Genomic DNA, 21,721 nt, shown 5'->3' with positions numbered 1-21,721 from the left:
GGAGTTTTGTTTGCCAGAGAATAGCGCCGTTGTTTGTGTTTGGGGGCTTGTGGCTGGGAGTGGCCGACTGGCGCCTTAGAATCTGTGTTACGCAGCATGGTTCCCAGACCAGAGGTGGCACCAGTGCCAAGTTGGGCTGGTTTGATAGTACCAAGTGGCTCCTGCAATCTGCCATCCAGAAGCGGGGCAGCTTACTTTTGTTTGCCAGGGAAACGGGCCGAGGTTTGTGACTGGGGACCTATGGCTGGGAGTGACCGGCTGGCTCCTGAAAAGCTACGATAGGCAGGATGGTGACCAGACCCATGGTGGCACCAGTGCCAAGTTGGGCTGGTTTGATAGTACCAAGTGGCTCCTGCAATCTGCCATCAAAAAGTTGTCAGGCGAGTTTTGTTTTCCAGGGAAAAGCGCCGTTGTTTGTATTTGGGGGCCTGTGGCTGGGAGTGGCCGGCTGGCTCCTTTGAACCCACAATACGCAGGATGGTTCCCAGACCCAAGGTGGCACCAGTGCCAAGTCGGGCTGGTTTGATACTACCAAGTGCGTCCTGCAATCTGCCATCCAGAAGCGGGGCAGCTTAATTTTGTTTGCCAGGGAAACGGGCCGTGGGTTTTGTTTGGGGGCCTATGGCTGAGAGTGGCCGGCTGGCTCCTGAAAATCCACGCTAGGCAGCATGGTTCCCAGATGCAAGGTGGCACCAGTGCCAAGTCGGGCTGGTTTGATGGTGCAAAGTGGCTCCTGCAATCTGCCATCCAGAAGCGGGGCAGCTGATTTTTGTTTGCCAGAGAAAAATTCCGTGGATTGTTTTTGGGGGCATATTGCTGGGAGTGGCCGGCTGGCTCCTTAAAATGCTCGATACGCATGATGGTTCCCAGGTCCAAGGTGTCACCACTACCAAGTCGGCCTGCGGTTTTAGTATCAAGTTCATCCTGCAATTTGCCATCCAGAAGAGGGGCAGTTGAGTTTTGTTTGCCAGAGAAACGGGCCGAGGTTTCTGTTTGGGGACATATGGCTGAGAGTGGCCGGCTGGCCCCTGAATATCCACGATACACAGCATGGTTCCCAGATCCAAGGTGGCACCAGTGCCAAGTTGGGCTGGTTTGATAGTACCAAGTGTCTCCTGCAATCTGCCATCCAGAAGCGGGGCAGCTTACTTTTGTTTGCCAGAGAAATAGGCCTAGGTTTTTGTCTGGGGGCCTGTGGCTAGGAGTGGCCGGCTGGCTCCTAAGAATCCACGATACGCAGGATGTTTCCCAGACCCAAGGTGGCACCAGTGCCAAGTCGGGCTGGTTTGATAGTACCAAGTGGCTCCTGCAAACTCCATCAAAAAGTTGGCAGGCGTGTTTTGTTTTCCAGGGAACAGCGCCGTTGATTTTGTTTGGGGGCCTGTGGCTGGGAGTGGCCGGCTGGCTCCTTAGAATCCACGATACGCAGGATGGTTCCCAGACCCAAGGTGGCACCAGTGCCAAGTCGGGCTGGTTTGATTACACCAAGTGGCTCCTGCAATCTGCCATCCAGAAGTGAGGCAGCTAAGTTTTGTTTGCCAGAAAAAAGGGCCGTGGTTTTTGTTGGGGGCCTGTGGCTGGGAGTGGCCGGCTGGCTCCTTAGAATCCACCATACGCAGGATGGTTCCCAGACCCAAGGTGGCACCAGTGCCAAGTCGGGCTGGTTTGATAGTCCCAAGTGGCTCCTCCAAACTGCCATCCAGAAGCGGGGCAGCTGAGTTTTGTTTGCCAGGGAAATGGGCCGTTGTTTGTGTTTGGGGGCCTGTGGCTGGGAGTGTTCGGCTGGTTCCTGAATATGTACGATAGGCAGGATTGTTCCCAGACCCAAGGTGGCACCAGTGCCAAGTCGGGCTGGTTTGATGGTGCAAAGTGGCTCCTGCAATCTGCCATCCAGACGCGGGGCAGCGGATTTTTGTTTCCATGAGAAATGGTCCGTGGTTTGTTTTTGGGGGTATATGGCTGGGCCTGGCCGGCTGGCTCCTTAAAAAGCTCGATATGCAGGATGGTTCCCTGACACAAGGTGGCACCAGTGCCACGTCGGGCGGTTTTCGTAGTACAAAGTGCGTCCTAAAATTTGCCATCCAGAAGAGGGGCAGTTGAGTTTTGTTTGCCAGAGAAAAGGTCCGTGGTTTGTTTTTGGGGGCATATGGCTGAGAGTGGCTGGCTGGCCCCTGAAAATCCACGATACACAGGATGGTTCCCAGACCCAAGGTGGCACCTGTGCCAAGTCGGGCTGATTTGATAGTACTAAGTAGCTCCTGCAATCTGCCATCCAGAAGCGGGACAGCTTACTTTTGTTTGCCAGGGAAACGGGCCGAGGTTTGTGTTTGGGGGCCTATGGCTGAGAGTGACCGGCTGGCTCCTGAAAAGCTACGATAGGCAGGATGGTGACCAGACCCATGGTGGCACCAGTGCCAAGTTGGGCTGGTTTGATAGTACCAAGTGGCTCCTGCAATCTGCCATCAAAAAGTTGGCAGGCGAGTTTTGTTTTCCAGGGAAAAGCGCCATTGTTTGTGTTTGGGGACCTGTGGTTGGGAGTGCCCGGCTGGCTCCTTAGAAACCACGATACGCAGCATGGTTACCAGACAAGAGGTGCCACCAGTGCCAAGTTGTGCTGGTTTGATACTACCAAGTGGTTCCTGCAATCTGCCATCCAGAAGCGGGGCAGCTTACTTTTGTTTGCCACGGAAACGGGCCGTTGTTTGTGTTTGGGGGCCTGTGGCTGGGAGTGGCCGACTGGCTCCTTAGAATCCATGATACGCAGGATGGGTCCCAGACCAGAGGTGGCACCAGTGCCAAGTCGGGCTGGTTTGATAGTACCAAGTGGCTCCTGCAATCTGCCATCCAGAAGCGGGGCAGCTTACTTTTGTTTGCCAGGGAAACGGGCCGAGGTTTGTGACTGGGGACCTATGGCTGGGAGTGACCGGCTGGCTCCTGAAAAGTTATGATAGGCAGGATTGTGACCAGACCCATGGTGGCACCAGTGCCAAGTTGGGCTGGTTTGATAGTACCAAGTGGCTCCTGTAATCTGCCATCAAATAGTTGGTAGGCGAGTTTTGTTTTCCAGGGAAAAGCGCCGTTGTTTGTGTTTGGGGGCCTGTGGTAGGGAGTGGCCGGCTGGCTAATTAGAATCCACGATACGCAGGATGGTTCCCAGACCAGAGGTGGCACCAGTGCCAAGACGGGCTAGTTTGATGGTGCAAAGTGGCTCCTGCAATCTGCCATCCAGAAGCGGGGTAGCTTACTTTTGTTTGCCAGGGAAACGGGCCGAGGTTTTTCTCTGGGGGCCTATGGCGGGGAGTGACCGGCTGGCTCCTGAAAAGATAAGATAGGCAGGATGGTGACCAGACCCATGGTGGCACCAGTGCCAAGTTGGGCTGATTTGATAAAACCAAGTGGCTCCTGCAATCTGCCATCAAAAAGTTGGCAGGAGAGTTTTGTTTTCCAGGGAAAAGCGCCGTTGTTTGTGTTTGGGGGCGTGTGGCTGGGAGTGGCCGGCTGGCTCCTTAGAATCCACGATACGCAGCATGGTATCCAGACCCAAGGTGGCACCAGTGCCAAGTTTTGCTGGTTTGATAGTACCAAGTGGTTCCTGCAATCTGCCATCCAGAAGCAGGGCAGCTTACTTTTGTTTGCCAGGGAAACGGGCCGAGGTTTTTGTCTGGGGGCCTATGGCTGGGAGTGACCGGCTGGCTCCTGAAAAGCTACGATAGGCAGGATGGTGACCAGACCCATGGTGGCACCAGTCCCAAGTTGGGCTGATTTGATAGTACCAAGTGGCTCCTGCAATCTGCCGTCAAAATTTGGCAGGCGAGTTTTTATTTTCCAGGGAAAAGCGCCGTTGTTTGTGTTTGGGGGACTGTGGCTGGGAGTGGCCGGCTGGCTGCTTAGAATCCACGATACGCAGGATGGTTCCCAGACCCAAGGTGGCACCAGTGCCAAGTCGGGCTAGTATGATGGTGCAAAGTGGCTCCTGCAATCTGCCATCCAGAAGCGGGGCAGCTTACTTTTGTTTGCCAGGGAAACGGTCCGAGCTTTGTGTCTCGGGGCCTATGGCTGGGAGTGACCGGCTGGCTCCTGAAAAGCTACGATAGGCAGGATGGTGACCAGACCCATGGTGGCACCAGTGCCAAGTTGGGCTGGTTTGATAGTACCAAGTGGCTCCTGCAATCTGCCATCAAAATGTCGACAGGCTAGTTTTGTTTTCCGGGGAAAAGCGCCGTTGTTTGTGTTTGGGGGCCTGTGGCTGGGAGTGGCCGGCTGGCTCCTTAGAATCCACGATACGCAGGATGGTTCCCAGACCTGAGGTGGCACCAGTGCCAAGTCGGGCTGGTTTTATAGTACCAAGTGCGTCCTGCAATCTGCCATCCAGAAGCGGGGCAGCTTACTTTTGTTTGCCAGGGAAACGGGCCGAGCTTTGTGTCAGGGGGCCTATGGCTGGGAGTGACCGGCTGGCTCCTGAAAAGCTACGATAGGCAGGATGGTGACCAGACCCATGGTGGCACCAGTGCCATGTTCGGCTGATTTCATAGTACCAAGTGGCTCCTGCAATCTGCCATCAAAAAGTCGGCAGGCGAGTTTTGTTTTCCAGGGAAAAGCGCCGTTGTTTGTGTCTGCGGGCCTGTGGCTGGAGTGACCGGCTGGCTCCTTAGAATCCACGATACGCAGCATGGTTCCCAGACCCAAGGTGGCACCAGTGCCAAGTCGGGCTGGTTTGATAGTACCAAGTGGTTCCTGCAATCTGCCATCAAAAAGCTGGCAGGCGAGTTTTGTTTTCCAGGGAAAAGCGTCGTTGTTTGTGTTTGGGGGCCTGTGGCTGGGAGTGGCCGGCTGGCTCCTTAGAATCCACGATACGCAGTATGGTTCCCAGACCCAAGGTGGCACCAGTCCCAAGTTGGGCTGGTTTGATTGTACCAAGTGGTTCCTGCAATCTGCCATCCAGAAGCGGGGCAGCTTACTTTTGTTTGCCAGGGAAACGGGCCGAGGTTTGTGTCTGGGGGCCTATGGCTGGGAGTGACCGGCTGGCTCCTGAAAGGCTACGATAGGCAGGATGGTGACCAGACCCATGGTGGCACCAGTGCCAAGTTGGGCTGGTTTGATAGTACCAAGTGGCTCCTGCAATCTGCCATCAAAAACTTGGCAGGCAAGTTTTGTTTCCCAGGGAAAAGCGCCGTTGTTTGTGTTTGGGGGCCTGTGGCTGGGAGTGGCCGGCTGGCTAATTAGAATCCACGACAGGCAGGATGGTTCCCAGACCAGAGGTGACACCAGTGCCAAGTTGGGCTAGTTTGATGGTGAAAAGTGGCTCCTGCAATCTGCCATCCAGAAGCGGGTTAACTTACTTTTGTTTGCCAGGGAAAAGGGCCGAGGTTTTTGTCTGGGGGCCTATGGCTGGGAGTGACCGGCTGTCTCCTGAAAAGCTACGATAGGCAGGATGGTGACCAGACCCATGGTGGCACCAGTGCCAAGTTGGGCTGGTTTGATAGTACCAAGTGGCTCCTGCAATCTGCCATCAAAAATTTGGCAGGCGAGTTTGTTATCCAGGGAAAAGCGCCGTTGTTTTTGTTTGGGGGCCTGTGGCTGGGAGTGGCCCGATGGCTAATTAGAATCCACGATACGCAGCATGGTTCCCAGACCTGAGGTGGCACCAGTGCCAAGTTGGGCTGGTTTGATACTACCAAGTGCGTCCTGCAATCTGCCATCCAGAAGCGGGGCAGCTTACTTTTGTTTGCCAGGGAAACGGGCCGAGGTTTTGTCTGGGGGCCTATGGCTGGGAGTGACCGGCTGGCTCCTGAAAAACTACGATAGGCAGGATGGTGACCAGACCCATGGTGGCACCAGTGCCAAGTTGGGCTGGTTTGATAGTACCAAGTGGCTCCTGCAATCTGCCATCAAAATGTTGGCAGGCGAGTTTTGTTTTCCATGGAAAAGCGCCGTTGTTTGTGTTTGGGGGCCTGTGGCTGGGAGTGGCCGGCTGGCTCCTTAGAATCCAAAATACGCAGGATGGTTCCCAGACCTGAGGTGGCACCAGTGCCAAGTTGGGCTGGTTTGATTGTAGCAAATGGTTCCTGCAATCTACCATCCAGAAGCGGGGCAGCTTACTTTTGTTTGCCAGGGAAACGGGCCGTTGTTTGTGTCTGGGGGCCTATGGCTGGGAGTGACCGGCTGGCTCCTGAAAAGCTACGATAGGCAGGATGGTGACCAGACCCATGGTGGCACCAGTGCCATGTTCGGCTGATTTCATAGTACCAAGTGGCTCCTGCAATCTGCCATCAAAATGTTGGCAGGCGAGTTTTGTTTTCCAGGGAAAAGCGCCGTTGTTTGTGTCTGCGGGCCTGTGGCTGGAGTGGCCGGCTGGCTCCTTAGAATCCACAATACGCAGCATGGTTCCCAGACCCAAGTGGCACCAGTGCCAAGTTGGGCTGGTTTGATAGTACCAAGTGGTTCCTGCAATCTGCCATCAAAAAGTTGTCAGGCGAGTTTTGTTTTCCAGGGAAAATCGCCGTTGTTTTTGTTTGGGGGCCTGTGGCTGGGAGTGGCCGGCTGGCTCCTTAGGATCCACGATACCCAGGATGGTTCCCAGACCAGAGGTGGCACCAGTACCAAGTCGGGCTGGTTTGATAATAACAAGTGGATCCTGCAATCTGCCATCCAGAAGCGGGGCAGCTTACTTTTGTTTGCCAGGGAAACGGGCCGAGCTTTGTGTCTGGGGGCCTATGGCTGGGAGTGACCGGCTGGCTCCTGAAAAGCTACGATAGGCAGGATGGTGACCAGACCCATGGTGGCACCAGTGCCAAGTTGGGCTGGTTTGATAGTACCAAGTGGCTCCTGCAATCTGCCATCAAAAAGTTGGCAGGCGAGTTTTGTTTTCCAGGGAAAAGCGCCGTTGTGTGTGTTTTGGGGCCTGTGGCTGGGAGTGGCCAGCCGGCTCCTTAGAATCCACGATACGCAGGATGGTTCCCAGACCCATGGTGGCACCAGTGCCAAGTCGGGCTGGTTTGTTAGTACCAAGTGGTTCCTGCAATCTGCCATCCAGAAGCGGGGCAGCTGAATTTTGTTTGCCAGAGAAAAAGGCTGTTGTTTGTGTTTCGGGGCCTGTGGCTGGCAGTGGATGGCTGGCTCCTGAAAATCCATGATACGCAGCATGGTTCCCAGACCCAAGGTGGCACCAGTGCCAAGTCGGGCTGGTTTCATAGTACCCAGTGGCTCCTGCAATCTGCCATCCAGAAGAAGGGCAGTTGAATTATGTTTTCCAGAGAAAAGGGCCGTGGTTTGTGTTTGGGGCCTATGGCTGAGAGTGACCGGCTGGCTCCTGAAAAGCTACGATAGGCAGGATGGTGACCAGACCCATGGTGGCACCAGTGCCAAGTCGGGCTGGTTTGATAATACTAAATAGCTCCTGCAATCTGCCATCCAGACGCGGGGCAGCGGATTTTTGCTTGCTGGAGAAAAGTTCCGTGGGTTTTTTTTGGGGGTATATGGCTGGACGTTGCCGGCTGACTCCTTAAAAACATCGATACGCAGGATGGTTCCCTGACCCAAGGTGGCATCACTGCCAAGTCGGGCTGTTTTCGTAGTACCAAGTGCGTCCTGCAATTTGCCATCCAGAAGAGGGGCAGTTGAGTTTTGTTTACCAGAGAAAAGGGCCGTGGTTTGTGTTTTGGGGCATATGGCTGAGAGTGGCCGGCTGGCGCCTGAAAATCCACGATAGGCAGGATGGTTCCCAGAGCCAAGGTGGCACCAGTGCCATGTTGGCCTGGTTTGATAGTACCATGTGGCTCCTGCAATCTGCCATCCAGAAGCGGGGCAGCTTACATTTGTTTGCCAGGGAAACGGGCCGAGGTATTTGTCTGGGGGCCTATGGCTGGGAGTGACCGGCTGGCTCCTGAAAAGTTACGATAGGCAGGATGGTGACCAGACCCATGGTGGCACCAGTGCCAAGTTGGGCTGGTTTGATAGTACCAAGTGGCTCCTGCAATCTGCCATCAAAAAGTTGGCAGGCGAGTTTTGTTTTCCAGGGTAACGCGCTGTTGTTTTTGTTTAGAGGCCTGTGGCTGGGAGTGTCCGCCTGTCCTCTTAGAATCTACGTTACGCAGCATGGTTCCCAGAGCCAAGGTGGCACCAGTGCCAAGTTGGGCTGGTTTGATAGTAGCAAGTGGTTCCTGCAATCTGCCATCCAGAAGAGGGGCAGCTTACTTTTGTTTGCCAGGGAAACGGGCCGAGGTATTTCTCTGGGGGCCTATGGCAGGGAGTGACCGGCTGGCTCCTGAAAAGCTAAGATAGGCAGGATGTTTACCAGACCCATGATGGCACCAGTGCCAAGTTGGGCTAATTTGATACTACCAAGTGGCTCCTGCAATCTGCCATCCAGAATCGGGGGTGCTTACTTTTGTTTTCCAGGGAAACGGGCCGAGGTTTGTGTCTGGGGGTTTATGGCTGGGAGTGACCGGCTGGCTCCTGAAAAGCTACGATAGGCAGGATGGTGACCAGACCCATGGTGGCACCAGTGCCAAGTTGGGCTGGTTTGATAGTACCAAGTGGCTCCTGCAATCTGCCATCAAAATGTTGGCAGGCGAATTTTGTTTTCCAGGGAAAAGCGCCGTTGTTTGTGTTTGGGCGCCTGTGGCACGGAGTGGCCGGGTGGCTGCTTAGAATCCACGATACGCAGGATGGTTCCCAGACCCAAGGTGGCACCAGTGCCAAGTCGGGCTGTTTTGACACTACCAAGTGGCTCCTGCAATCTGCCATCCAGAATCGGGGCAGCTTAATTTTGTTTGCCAGGGAAACGGTCCGAGGTTTGTGATGGGGGCCTATGGCTGGGAGTGACCGGCTGGCTCCTGAAATGGTACAATTGGCAGGATGGTTCCCAGACCCATGGTGGCACCAGTGCCAAGTTGGGCTGGTTTGATAGTACCAAGTGGCTCCTGCAATCTGCCATCAAAAAGCTGGCAGGCGAGTTTTGTTTTCCAGGGAAAAGCGCCGTTGTTTGTATTTGGGGGCCTGTGGCTGGGAGTGGCCGCCTGGCGCCTTAGAATCTACGTTACGCAGCATGGTTCCCAGACTCAAAGTGGCACCAGTGTCAAGTTGGGCTGGTTTGATAGTACCAAGTGGCTCCTGCAATCTGCCATCCAGAAGCGGGGTAGCTTACTTTTGTTTGCCAGGGAAACGGGCAGAGCTTTCTGTCTGGGGGCCTATGGTTGGGAGTAACCGGCTGGCTCCTGAAAAGCTACGATAGGCAGGATGGTTCCCAGATCCAAGATGGCACCAGTGCCAAGTCGGGGTGGTTTGATGGTGCAACGTGGCTCCTGCAATCTGCCATCCTGACGCGGGGCAGCGGATTTTTGTTTCCAAGAGAAATGGTCCGTGGTTTGTTTTTGGGGCTATATGGCTGGGCGTGGCCTGCTGGCTCCTTAAAAAGCTACGATAGGCAGGATGGTTCCCTGACCCAAGGTGGCACCAGTGCCAAGTCGGGCGGTTTTCGTAGTACAAAGTGCGTCCTAAAATTTGCCATCCAGAAGAGGGGCAGTTGAGTTTTGTTTACCAGAGAAAAGGGCCGTGGTTTGTTTTTGGGGGCATATGGCTGATAGTGGCCGTCTGGCGCCTGAAAATCCACGATAGGCAGGATGGTTCCCAGACCAGAGGTGGCACCAGTGCCAAGTCGGGCTGGTTTGATAGTACTAAATAGCACCTGCAATCTGCCATGCAGAAGCGGGGCAGCTTACTTTTGTTTGCCAGGGAAACGGGCCGAGGTTTGTGTCTGGGGGCCTATGGCTGGGAGTGACCGCCTGGCTCCTGAAAAGCTACGATAGGCAGGATGGTGACCAGACCCATGGTGGCACCAGTGCCAAGTTGGGCTGGTTTGATAGTACCAAGTGGCTCCTGCAATCTGCCATCAAAAAGTTGTCAGGCGAGTTTTGTTTTCCAGGGAAAAGCGCCGTTGTTTGTGTTTGGGGGACTGTTGGTGGGAGTGGCCGGCTGGCTCCTTAGAACACACGATACGCAGGATGGTTCCCAGACCCACGGTGGCACCAGTGCCACGTCGGGCTGGTTTGATGGTGAAAAGTGGCTCCTGCAATCTGCCATCCTGAAGCGGGGTAGCTTACTTTTGTGTGCCAGGGAAACGGGCCGAGGTTTATGACTGGGGGCCTAGGGCTAGGAGTGACCGGCTGGCTCCTGAAAAGCAACAATAGGCAGGATGGTTCCCAGACCCAAGGTGGCACCAGTGCCAAGTTGGGCTGGTTTGATGGTACCAACTGGCTCCTGCAATCTGCCATCTAAAAGTTGTCAGGCGAGTTTTGTTTTCCAGGGAAAAGCGCCGTTGATTTTGTTTGGAGGCCTGTGGCTGGCAGTGGCTGCCTGTCGTCTTAGAATCCGGGTTACGCAGCATGGTTCCCAGAGCCAAGGTGGCACCAGTGCCAAGTTGGGCTGATTTGATGGTGCAAAGTGGCTCCTGCAATCTGCCATCCAGAAGTGCGGTAGCTTACTTTTGTGTGCCAGGGAAACAGGCCGAGCTTTGTGTCTCGGGGCCTATGGCTGGGAGTGACCGGCTGGCTCCTGAAAAGCTACGATAGGCAGGATGGTGACCAGACCCATGGTGGCACCAGTGCCAAGTTGGGCTGGTTTGATAGTACCAAGTGGCTCCTGCAATCTGCCATCAAAAAGTTGGCAGGCGAGTTTTGTTTTCCAGGGAAAAGCGCCGTTGTGTGTGTTTTGGGGCCTGTGGCTGGGAGTGGCCAGCTGGCTCCATAGAATCCACGATACGCAGGATGGTTCCCAGACCCAAGGTGGCACCAGTGCCAAGTCGGGCTGGTTTGTTAGTACCAAGTGGTTCCTGCAATCTGCCATCCAGAAGCGGGGCAGCTGAATTTTGTTTGCCAGAGAAAAAGGCTGTTGTTTGTGTTTCGGGGCCTGTGGCTGGCAGTGGACGGCTGGCTCCTGAAAATCCATGATACGCAGCATGGTTCCCAGACCCAAGGTGGCACCAGTGCCAAGTAGGGCTGGTTTCATAGTACCCAGTGGCTCCTGCAATCTGCCATCCAGAAGAGGGGCAGTTGAGTTTTGTTTTCCAGAGAAAAGGGCCGTGGTTTGTGTTTGGGGCCTATGGCTGAGAGTGACCGGCTGGCTCCTGAAAAGCTACGATAGGCAGGATGGTGACCAGACCCATGGTGGCACCAGTGCCAAGTCGGGCTGGTTTGATAATACTAAATAGCTCCTGCAATCTGCCATCCAGACGCGGGGCAGCGGATTTTTGCTTGCTGGAGAAAAGTTCCGTGGGTTTTTTTTGGGGGTATATGGCTGGACGTTGCCGGCTGACTCCTTAAAAACATCGATAACGCAGGATGGTTCCCTGACCCAAGGTGGCATCACTGCCAAGTCGGGCTCTTTTTGTAGTACCAAGTGCGTCCTGCAATTTGCCATCCAGAAGAGGGGCAGTTGAGTTTTGTTTACCAGAGAAAAGGGCCGTGGTTTGTGTTTGGGGGCATATGGCTGAGAGTGGCCGGCTGGCGCCTGAAAATCCACGATAGGCAGGATGGTTCCCAGAGCCAAGGTGGCACCAGTGCCATGTTGGCCTGGTTTGATAGTACCATGTGGCTCCTGCAATCTGCCATCCAGAAGCGGGGCAGCTTACATTTGTTTGCCAGGGAAACGGGCCGAGGTATTTGTCTGGGGGCCTATGGCTGGGAGTGACCGCCTGGCTCCTGAAAAGCTACGATAGGCAGGATGGTGACCAGACCCATGGTGGCACCAGTGCCAAGTTGGGCTGGTTTGATAGTACCAAGTGGCTCCTGCAATCTGCCATCCAGAAGCGGGGTAGCTTACTTTTGTTTGCCAGGGAAACGGGCAGAGCTTTCTGTCTGGGGGCTATGGTTGGGAGTAACCGGCTGGCTCCTGAAAAGCTACGATAGGCAGGATGGTTCCCAGATCCAAGATGGCACCAGTGCCAAGTCGGGGTGGTTTCATGGTGCAAAGTGGCTCCTGCAATCTGCCATCCTGACGCGGGGCAGCGGATTTTTGTTTCCAAGAGAAATGGTCCGTGGTTTGTTTTTGGGGCTATATGGCTGGGCGTGGCCTGCTGGCTCCTTAAAAAGCTACGATAGGCAGGATGGTTCCCTGACCCAAGGTGGCACCAGTGCCAAGTCGGGCGGTATTCGTAGTACAAAGTGCGTCCTAAAATTTGCCATCCAGAAGAGGGGCAGTTGAGTTTTGTTTACCAGAGAAAAGGGCCTGGTTTGTTTTTGGGGGCATATGGCTGATAGTGGCCGTCTGGCCCCTGAAAATCCACGATAGGCAGGATGGTTCCCAGACCAGAGGTGGCACCAGTGCCAAGTCGGGCTGGTTTGATAGTACTAAATAGCACCTGCAATCTGCCATGCAGAAGCGGGGCAGCTTACTTTTGTTTGCCAGGGAAACGGGCCGAGGTTTGTGTCTGGGGGCCTATGGCTGGGAGTGACCGCCTGGCTCCTGAAAAGCTACGATAGGCAGGATGGTGACCAGACCCATGGTGGCACCAGTGCCAAGTTGGGCTGGTTTGATAGTACCAAGTGGCTCCTGCAATCTGCCATCAAAAAGTTGGCAGGCCAGTTTTGTTTTCCAGGGAAAAGCGCCGTTGTTTGTGTTTGGGGGACTGTGGGTGGGAGTGGCCGGCTGGCTCCTTAGAACACACGATACGCAGGATGGTTCCCAGACCCAAGGTGGCACCAGTGCCAAGTCGGGCTGGTTTGATGGTGAAAAGTGGCTCCTGCAATCTGCCATCCAGAAGCGGGGTAGCTTACATTTGTGTGCCAGGGAAACGGGCCGAGGTTTATGACTGGGGGCCTAGGGCTAGAAGTGACCGGCTGGCTCCTGAAAAGCAACAGTAGGCAGGATGGTTCCCAGACCCAAGGTGGCACCAGTGCCAAGTTGGGCTGGTTTGATGGTACCAACTGGCTCCTGCAATCTGCCATCTAAAAGTTGTCAGGCGAGTTTTGTTTTCCAGGGAAAAGCGCCGTTGATTTTGTTTGGAGGCCTGTGGCTGGCAGTGGCTGCCTGTCGTCTTAGAATCCGGGTTACGCAGCATGGTTCCCAGAGCCAAGGTGGCACCAGTGTCAAGTTGGGCTGGTTTGATAGTACCAAGTGGCTCCTGCAATCTGCCATCCAGAAGCGGGGCAGCTTACTTTTGTTTGCCAGGGATACGGGCCGAGGTATTTGTCTGGGGACCTATGGCTGGGAGTGACCGGCTGGCTCCTGAAAAGCTACGATAGGCAGGATGGTTCCCTGACCCAAGGTGGCACCAGTGCCAAGTCGGGCGGTTTTCGTAGTACAAAGTGCGTCCTAAAATTTGCCATCCAGAAGAGGGGCAGTTGAGTTTTGTTTACCAGAGAAAAGCCCGTGGATTGTTTTTGGGGGCATATGGCTGATAGTGGCCGTCTGGCCCCTGAAAATCCACGATAGGCAGGATGGTTCCCAGACCAGAGGTGGCACCAGTGCCAAGTCGGGCTGGTTTGATAGTACTAAATAGCACCTGCAATCTGCCATGCAGAAGCGGGGCAGCTTACTTTTGTTTGCCAGGGAAACGGGCCGAGGTTTGTGTCTGGGGGCCTATGGCTGGGAGTGACCGCCTGGCTCCTGAAAAGCTACGATAGGCAGGATGGTGACCAGACCCATGGTGGCACCAGTGCCAAGTTGGGCTGGTTTGATAGTACCAAGTGGCTCCTGCAATCTGCCATCAAAATGTTGGCAGGCCAGTTTTGTTTTCCAGGGAAAAGCGCCGTTGTTTGTGTTTGGGGGACTGTGGCTGGGAGTGGCCGGCTGGCTCCTTAGAACACACGATACGCAGGATGGTTCCCAGACCCAAGGTGGCACCAGTGCCAAGTCGGGCTGGTTTGATGGTGAAAAGTGGCTCCTGCAATCTGCCATCCTGAAGCGGGGTAGCTTACATTTGTTTGCCAGGGAAACGGGCCGAGGTTTATGACTGGGGGCCTAGGGCTAGAAGTGACCGGCTGGCTCCTGAAAAGCAACAATAGGCAGGATGGTTCCCAGACCCAAGGTGGCACCAGTGCCAAGTTGGGCTGGTTTGATGGTACCAACTGGCTCCTGCAATCTGCCATCTAAAAGTTGTCAGGCGAGTTTTGTTTTCCAGGGAAAAGCGCCGTTGATTTTGTTTGGAGGCCTGTGGCTGGCAGTGGCTGCCTGTCGTCTTAGAATCCGGGTTACGCAGCATGGTTCCCAGAGCCAAGGTGGCACCAGTGTCAAGTTGGACTGGTTTGATTGTACCAAGTGGCTCCTGCAATCTGCCATCCAGAAGCGGGGCAGCTTACTTTTGTTTGCCAGGGAAACGGGCCGAGGTATTTGTCTGGGGGCCTATGGCTGGGAGTGACCGGCTGGCTCCTGAAAAGCTACGATAGGCAGGATGGTGACCAGACCCATGGTGGCACCAGTGCCAAGTTGGGCTGGTTTGATAGTACCAAGTGGCTCCTGCAATCTGCCATCAAAAAGTTGGCAGGTCAGTTTTGTTTTCCAGGGAAAAGCGCCGTTGTTTGTGTTTGGGGGACTGTGGCTGGGTGTGGCCGGCTGGCTCCTTAGAACACAGGATACGCAGGATGGTTCCCAGACCCAAGGTGGCACCAGTGCCAAGTCGGGCTGGTTTGATAGCACCAAGTGGCTCCTGCAATCTGCCATCCAGAAGCGGGGCAGCTTACTTTTGTTTTCCAGGGAAACGGACCGAGGTTTTTTTCTGGGGGCCTATGGCTGGGAGTGACCGGCTGGCTCCTGAAAAGCTACGATAGGCAGGATGGTGACCAGACCCATGGTGGCACCAGTGCCAAGTTGGGCTGGCTTGATAGTACCAAGTGGCTCCTGCAATCTGCCATCAAAAAGTTGGCAGGCGAGTTTTGTTTTCCAGGGAAAAGCGCCGTTGTGTGTATTTTGGGGCCTGTGGCTGGGAGTGGCCAGCTGGCTCCTTAGAATCCACGATACGCAGGATGGTTCCCAGACCCAAGGTGGCACCAGTGCCAAGTCGGGCTGGTTTGTTAGTACCAAGTGGTTCCTGCAATCTGCCATCCAGAAGCGGGGCAGCTGAATTTTGTTTGCCAGAGAAAAAGGCTGTTGTTTGTGTTTCGGGGCCTGTGGCTGGCAGTGGACGGCTGGCTCCTGAAAATCCATGATACGCAGCATGGTTCCCAGACCCAAGGTGGCACCAGTGCCAAGTAGGGCTAGTTTCATAGTACCCACTGGCTCCTGCAATCTGCCATCCAGAAGAGGGGCAGTTGAATTTTGTTTTCCAGAGAAAAGGGCCGTGGTTTGTGTTTGGGGCCTATGGCTGAGAGTGACCGGCTGGCCCCTGAAAATCCACGATAGGAAGGATGGTTCCCAGATCCAAGGTGGCAGCAGTGCCATGTTGTGCTGGTGTGATAGTCCCAAGTGGCTCCTGCAATCTGCCATCAAGAAGTGGGGCAGCTGAATTTTGTTTGCCAGAGAAAAAGGCTGTGGTTTTTGTTTGGGGGCCTATGGCTGGGAGTGGCTGGCTGGCTCCTGAAAATCCATGATACGCAGCATGGTTCCCAGACCCAAGGTGGCACCAGTGCCAAGTGGGGCTGGTTTCACAGTGTCAAGTGCCTCCTGCAATCTCCCATCCAGAAGCGGGGCAGCTGAGTTTTGTTTGCCTGTGAAACGGGCCGTTGTTTTTGATTGGGGTCTGTGGCCGAGAATGTTCAGCTGGCTCCTGACAATCCACAATATGCAGGATGGTTCCCAGACCCAAGGTGGCACCAGTGCCAAGTCTTGCTGGTTTGATAGTACCAAGTGGCTCCTGCAATCTGCCATCCAGAAGCGGTGCAGCTGAGTTTTGTTTGCCAGAGGAAAGGGCCGTGGGTTGTGTTTGGGGGCATATGGCTGGGAGTGGCCGGCTGTCTCATTAAAAAGATCGATACGCAGGATGGTTCCCAGACCCAAGGTGGCACCAGTGCCAAGTCGGGCTGTTTTTATAGTACCAAGTGCGTCCTGCAATTTGCCATCCAGAAGAGGGGCAGTTGAGTTTTGTTTGCCAGAGAAAAGCGCCGTTGTTTGTGTTTGGGGGCTTGTGGCTGGGAGTGGCCGACTGGCGCCTTAGAATCTGCGATACGCAGCATGGTTCCCAGACCCAAGGTGGCACCAGTTCCAAGTTGGGCTGGTTTGATAGTACCAAGTGGCTCCTGCAATCTGCCATCCAGAAGCGGGGCAGCTTACTTTTGTTTGCCAGGGAAACGGGCCGAGGTTTGTGTTTGGGGGCCTATGGCTGGGAGTGACCGGCTGGCTCCTGGAAAGCTACAATAGGCAGGATGGTGACCAGACCCATGGTGGCACCAGTGCCAAGTTGGGCTGGTTTGATAGTACCAAGTTGCTCCTGCAATCTGCCATCAAAAAGTTGGCAGGCGAGTTTTGTTTTCCAGGGAAAAGCGCCGTTGTTTGTGTTTGGGGGCCTGTGGCTGGGAGTGGCCGGCTGGCTCCTTAGAATCCACGATACGCAGGATGGTTCCCAGACCCAAGGTGGCACCAGTGCCAAGTCGGGCTGGTTTGATACTACCAAGTGGTTCCTGCAATCTGCCATCCAGAAGCAGGGCAGCTTACTTTTGTTTGCCAGGGAAACGGGCCGTGGGTTTTGTTTGGGGGCATATAGCTGAGAGTGGCCCGCTGGCCCCTGAAAATCCACGCTAGGCAGCATGGTTCCCAGATGCAAGGTGGCACCAGTGCCAAGTCGGGCTGGTTTGATGGTGCAAAGTGGCTCCTGCAATCTGCCATCCAGAAGCGGGGCAGCTGATTTTTGTTTGCCAGAGAAAAATTCCGTGGATTGTTTTTGGGGGCATATTGCTGGGAGTGGCCGGCTGGCTCCTTAAAATGCTCGATACGCATGATGGTTCCCAGGCCCAAGGTGTCACCACTACCAAGTCGGCCTGCGGTTTTAGTATCAAGTTCATCCTGCAATTTGCCATCCAGAAGAGGGGCAGTTGAGTTTTGTTTGCCAGAGAAACGGGCCGAGGTTTCTGTTTGGGGACATATGGCTGAGAGTGGCCGGGTGGCCCCTGAAAATCCACGATACACAACATGGTTCCCAGATCCAAGGTGGCACCAGTGCCAAGTTGGGCTGGTTTGATAGTCCCAAGTGTCTCCTGCAATCTGCCATCCAGAAGCGGGGCAGCTTACTTTTGTTTGCCAGAGAAATAGGCCTAGGTTTTTGTTTGGGGGCCTGTGGCTAGGAGTGGCCGGCTGGCTCCTAAGAATCCACGATACGCAGGATGTTTACCAGACCCATGGTGGCACCAGTCCCAAGTTGGGCTGATTTTATAGTACCAAGTGGCTCCTGCAATCTGCCGTCAAAATTTGGCAGGCGAGTTTTTATTTTCCAGGGAAAAGCGCCGTTGTTTGTGTTTGGGGGCCTGTGGCTGGGAGTGGCTGCCTGTCGTCTTAGAATCCGGGTTACGCAGCATGGTTCCCAGAGCCAAGGTGGCACCAGTGCCAAGTCGGGCTAGTTTGATGGTGCAAAGTGGCTCCTGCAATCTGCCATCCAGAAGCGGGGCAGCTTACTTTTGTTTGCCAGGGAAACGGGCCGGCCTTTCTGTCTCGGGGCCTATGGCAGGGAGTGACCGGCTGGCTCCTGAAAAGCTACGATAGGCAGGATGGTGACCAGACCCATGGTGGCACCAGTGCCAAGTTGGGCTGGTTTGATAGTACCAAGTGGCTCCTGCAATCTGCCATCAAAAAGTTGGCAGGCGAGTTTTGTTTTCCAGGGAAAAGCGCCATTGTTTGTGTTTGGGGACCTGTGGTTGGGAGTGCCCGGCTGGCTCCTTAGAAACCACGATACGCAGCATGGTTACCAGACAAGAGGTGCCACCAGTGCCAAGTTGTGCTGGTTTGATACTGCCAAGTGGTTCCTGCAATCTGCCATCCTGAAACGGGGCAGCTTACTTTTGTTTGCCACGGAAACGGGCCGTTGTTTGTGTTTGGGGGCCTGTGGCTGGGAGTGGCCGACTGGCTCCTTAGAATCCACGATACGCAGGATGGGTCCCAGACCAGAGGTGGCACCAGTGCCAAGTCGGGCTGGTTTGATAGTACCAAGTGGCTCCTGCAATCTGCCATCCAGAAGCGGGGCAGCTTACTTTTGTTTGCCAGGGAAACGGGCCGAGGTTTGTGACTGGGGACCTATGGCTGGGAGTGACCGGCTGGCTCCTGAAAAGTTACGATAGGCAGGATTGTGACCAGACCCATGGTGGCACCAGTGCCAAGTTGGGCTGGTTTGATAGTACCAAGTGGCTCCTGTAATCAGCCATCAAATAGTTGGTAGGCGAGTTTTGTTTTCCAGGGAAAAGCGCCGTTGTTTGTGTTTGGGGGCCTGTGGTAGGGAGTGGCCGGCTGGCTAATTAGAATCCACGATACGCAGGATGGTTCCCAGACCAGAGGTGGCACCAGTGCCAAGACGGGCTAGTTTGATGGTGCAAAGTGGCTCCTGCAATCTGCCATCCAGAAGCGGGGTAGCTTACTTTTGTTTGCCAGGGAAACGGGCCGAGCTTTTTGTCTGGGGGCCTATGGCTGGGAGTGACAGGCTGGCTCCTGAAAAGCTAAGATATGCAGGATGGTGACCAGACCCATGGTGGCACCAGTGCCAAGTTGGGCTGATTTGATAAAACCAAGTGGCTCCTGCAATCTGCCATCAAAAAGTTGGCAGGAGAGTTTTGTTTTCCAGGGAAAAGCGCCGTTGTTTGTGTTTGGGGGCCTGTGGCTGGGAGTGGCCGGCTGGCTCGTTAGAATCCACGATACGCAGCATGGTATCCAGACCCAAGGTGGCACCAGTGCCAAGTTTTGCTGGTTTGATAGTACCAAGTGGTTCCTGCAATCTGCCATCCAGAAGCAGGGCAGCTTACTTTTGTTTGCCAGGGAAACGGGCCGAGGTTTTTGTCTGGGGGCCTATGGCTGGGAGTGACCGGCTGGCTCCTGAAAAGCTACGATAGGCAGGATGGTGACCAGACCCATGGTGGCACCAGTCCCAAGTTGGGCTGATTTGATAGTACCAAGTGGCTCCTGCAATCTGCCGTCAAAATTTGGCAGGCGAGTTCTTATTTTCCAGGGGAAGGCGCCGTTGTTTGTGTTTGGGGGCGTGTGGCTGGGAGTGGCCGGCTGGCTGCTTAGAATCCACGATACGCAGGATGGTTCCCAGACCCAAGGTGGCACCAATGCCAAGTCGGGCTAGTATGATGGTGCAAAGTGGCTCCTGCAATCTGCCATCCAGAAGCGGGGCAGCTTACTTTTGTTTGCCAGGGAAACGGTCCGAGCTTTGTGTCTCGGGGCCTATGGCTGGGAGTGACCGGCTGGCTCCTGAAAAGCTACGATAGGCAGGATGGTGACCAGACCCATGGTGGCACCAGTGCCAAGTTGGGCTGGTTTGATAGTACCAAGTGGCTCCTGCAATCTGCCATCAAAATGTCGGCAGGCGAGTTTTGTTTTCCAGGGAAAAGCGCCGTTGTTTGTGTTTGGGGGCCTGTGGCTGGGAGTGGCCGGCTGGCTCCTTAGAATCCACGATACGCAGGATGGTTCCCAGACCTGAGGTGGCACCAGTGCCAAGTCGGGCTGGTTTTATAGTACCAAGTGCGTCCTGCAATCTGCCATCCAGAAGCGGGGCAGCTTACTTTTGTTTGCCAGGGAAACGGGCCGAGCTTTGTGTCAGGGGGCCTATGGCTGGGAGTGACCGGCTGGCTCCTGAAAAGCTACGATAGGCAGGATGGTGACCAGACCAATGGTGGCACCAGTGCCATGTTCGGCTGAATTCATAGTACCAAGTGGCTCCTGCAATCTGCCATCAAAAAGTTGTCAGGCGAGTTTTGTTTTCCAGGGAAAAGCGCCGTTGTTTTTGTCTGCGGGCCTGTGGCTGGAGTGGCCGGCTGGCTCCTTAGAATCCACGATACGCAGCATGGTTCCCAGACCCAAGGTGGCACCAGTGCCAAGTTGGGCTGGTTTGATAGTACCAAGTGGTTCCTGCAATCTGCCATCAAAATTTGGCAGGCGAGTTTTGTTTTCCAGGGAAAAGCGTCGTTGTTTGTGTTTGGGGGCCTGTGGCTGGGAGTGGCCGGCTGGCTCCTTAGAATCCACGATACGCAGGATGGTTCCCAGACCCAAGGTGGCACCAGTCCCAAGTTGGGCTGATTTGATAGTACCAAGTGGCTCCTGCAATCTGCCGTCAAAATTTGGCAGGCGAGTTTTTATTTTCCAGGGAAAAGCGCCGTTGTTTGTGTTTGGGGGCCTGTGGCTGGGAGTGGCCGGCTGGCTGCTTAGAATCCACGATACGCAGGATGGTTCCCAGACCCAAGGTGGCACCAATGCCAAGTCGGGCTAGTATGATGGTGCAAAGTGGCTCCTGCAATCTGCCATCCAGAAGCGGGGCAGCTTACTTTTGTTTGCCAGGGAAACGGTCCGAGCTTTGTGTCTCGGGGCCTATGGCTGGGAGTGACCGGCTGGCTCCTGAAAAGCTACGATAGGCAGGATGGTGACCAGACCCATGGTGGCACCAGTGCCAAGTTGGGCTGGTTTGATAGTACCAAGTGGCTCCTGCAATCTGCCATCAAAAAGCTGGCAGGCGAGTTTTGTTTTCCAGGGAAAAGCGCCGTTGTTTGTGTTTGGGGGCCTGTGGCTGGGAGTGGCCGGCTGGCTCCTTAGAATCCATGATACGCAGGATGGTTCCCAGACCTGAGGTGGCACCAGTGCCAAGTCGGGCTGGTTTTATAGTACCAAGTGCGTCCTGCAATCTGCCATCCAGAAGCGGGGCAGCTTACTTTTGTTTGCCAGGGAAACGGGCCGAGGTTTGTGTCTGGGGGCCTATGGCTGGGAGTGACCGGCTGGCTCCTGAAAAGCTACGATAGGCAGGATGGTGACCAGACCCATGGTGGCACCAGTGCCATGTTCGGCTGATTTCATAGTACCAAGTGGCTCCTGCAATCTGCCATCAAAAAGTCGGCAGGCGAGTTTTGTTTTCCAGGGAAAAGCGCCGTTGTTTTTGTCTGCGGGCCTGTGGCTGGAGTGGCCGGCTGGCTCCTTAGAATCCACGATACGCAGGATGGTTCCCAGACCCAAGGTGGCACCAGTGCCAAGTTGGGCTGGTTTGATAGTACCAAGTGGTTCCTGCAATCTGCCATCAAAAAGTTGGCAGGCGAGTTTTGTTTTCCAGGGAAAAGCGTCGTTGTTTGTGTTTGGGGGCCTGTGGCTGGGAGTGGCCGGCTGGCTCCTTAGAATCCACGATACGCAGGATGGTTCCCAGACCCAAGGTGGCACCAGTCCCAAGTTGGGCTGGTTTGATAGTACCAAGTGTTTCCTGCAATCTGCCATCCAGAAGCGTGGCAGCTTACTTTTGTTTGCCAGGGAAACGGGCCGAGGTTTGTGTCTGTGGGCCTATGGCTGGGAGTGACCGGCTGGCTCCTGAAAGGCTACGATAGGCAGGATTGTGACCAGACCCATGGTGGCACCAGTGCCAAGTTGGGCTGGTTTGATAGTACCAAGTGGCTCCTGCAATCTGCCATCAAAAAGTTGGCAGGCGAGTTTTGTTTCCCAGGGAAAAGCGCCGTTGTTTGTGTTTGGGGGCCTGTGGCTGGGAGTGGCCGGCTGGCTAATTAGAATCCACGACAGGCAGGATGGTTCCCAGACCAGAGGTGACACCAGTGCCAAGTCGGGCTAGTTTGATGGTGAAAAGTGGCTCCTGCAATCTGCCATCCAGAAGCGGGTTAACTTA

This window comes from Melospiza melodia, chromosome 4, assembly GCF_035770615.1.
Source record: "Melospiza melodia melodia isolate bMelMel2 chromosome 4, bMelMel2.pri, whole genome shotgun sequence".
Taxonomy (NCBI): Eukaryota; Metazoa; Chordata; class Aves; order Passeriformes; family Passerellidae; genus Melospiza; species Melospiza melodia.
This window is presented reverse-complemented; position numbering follows the sequence as displayed.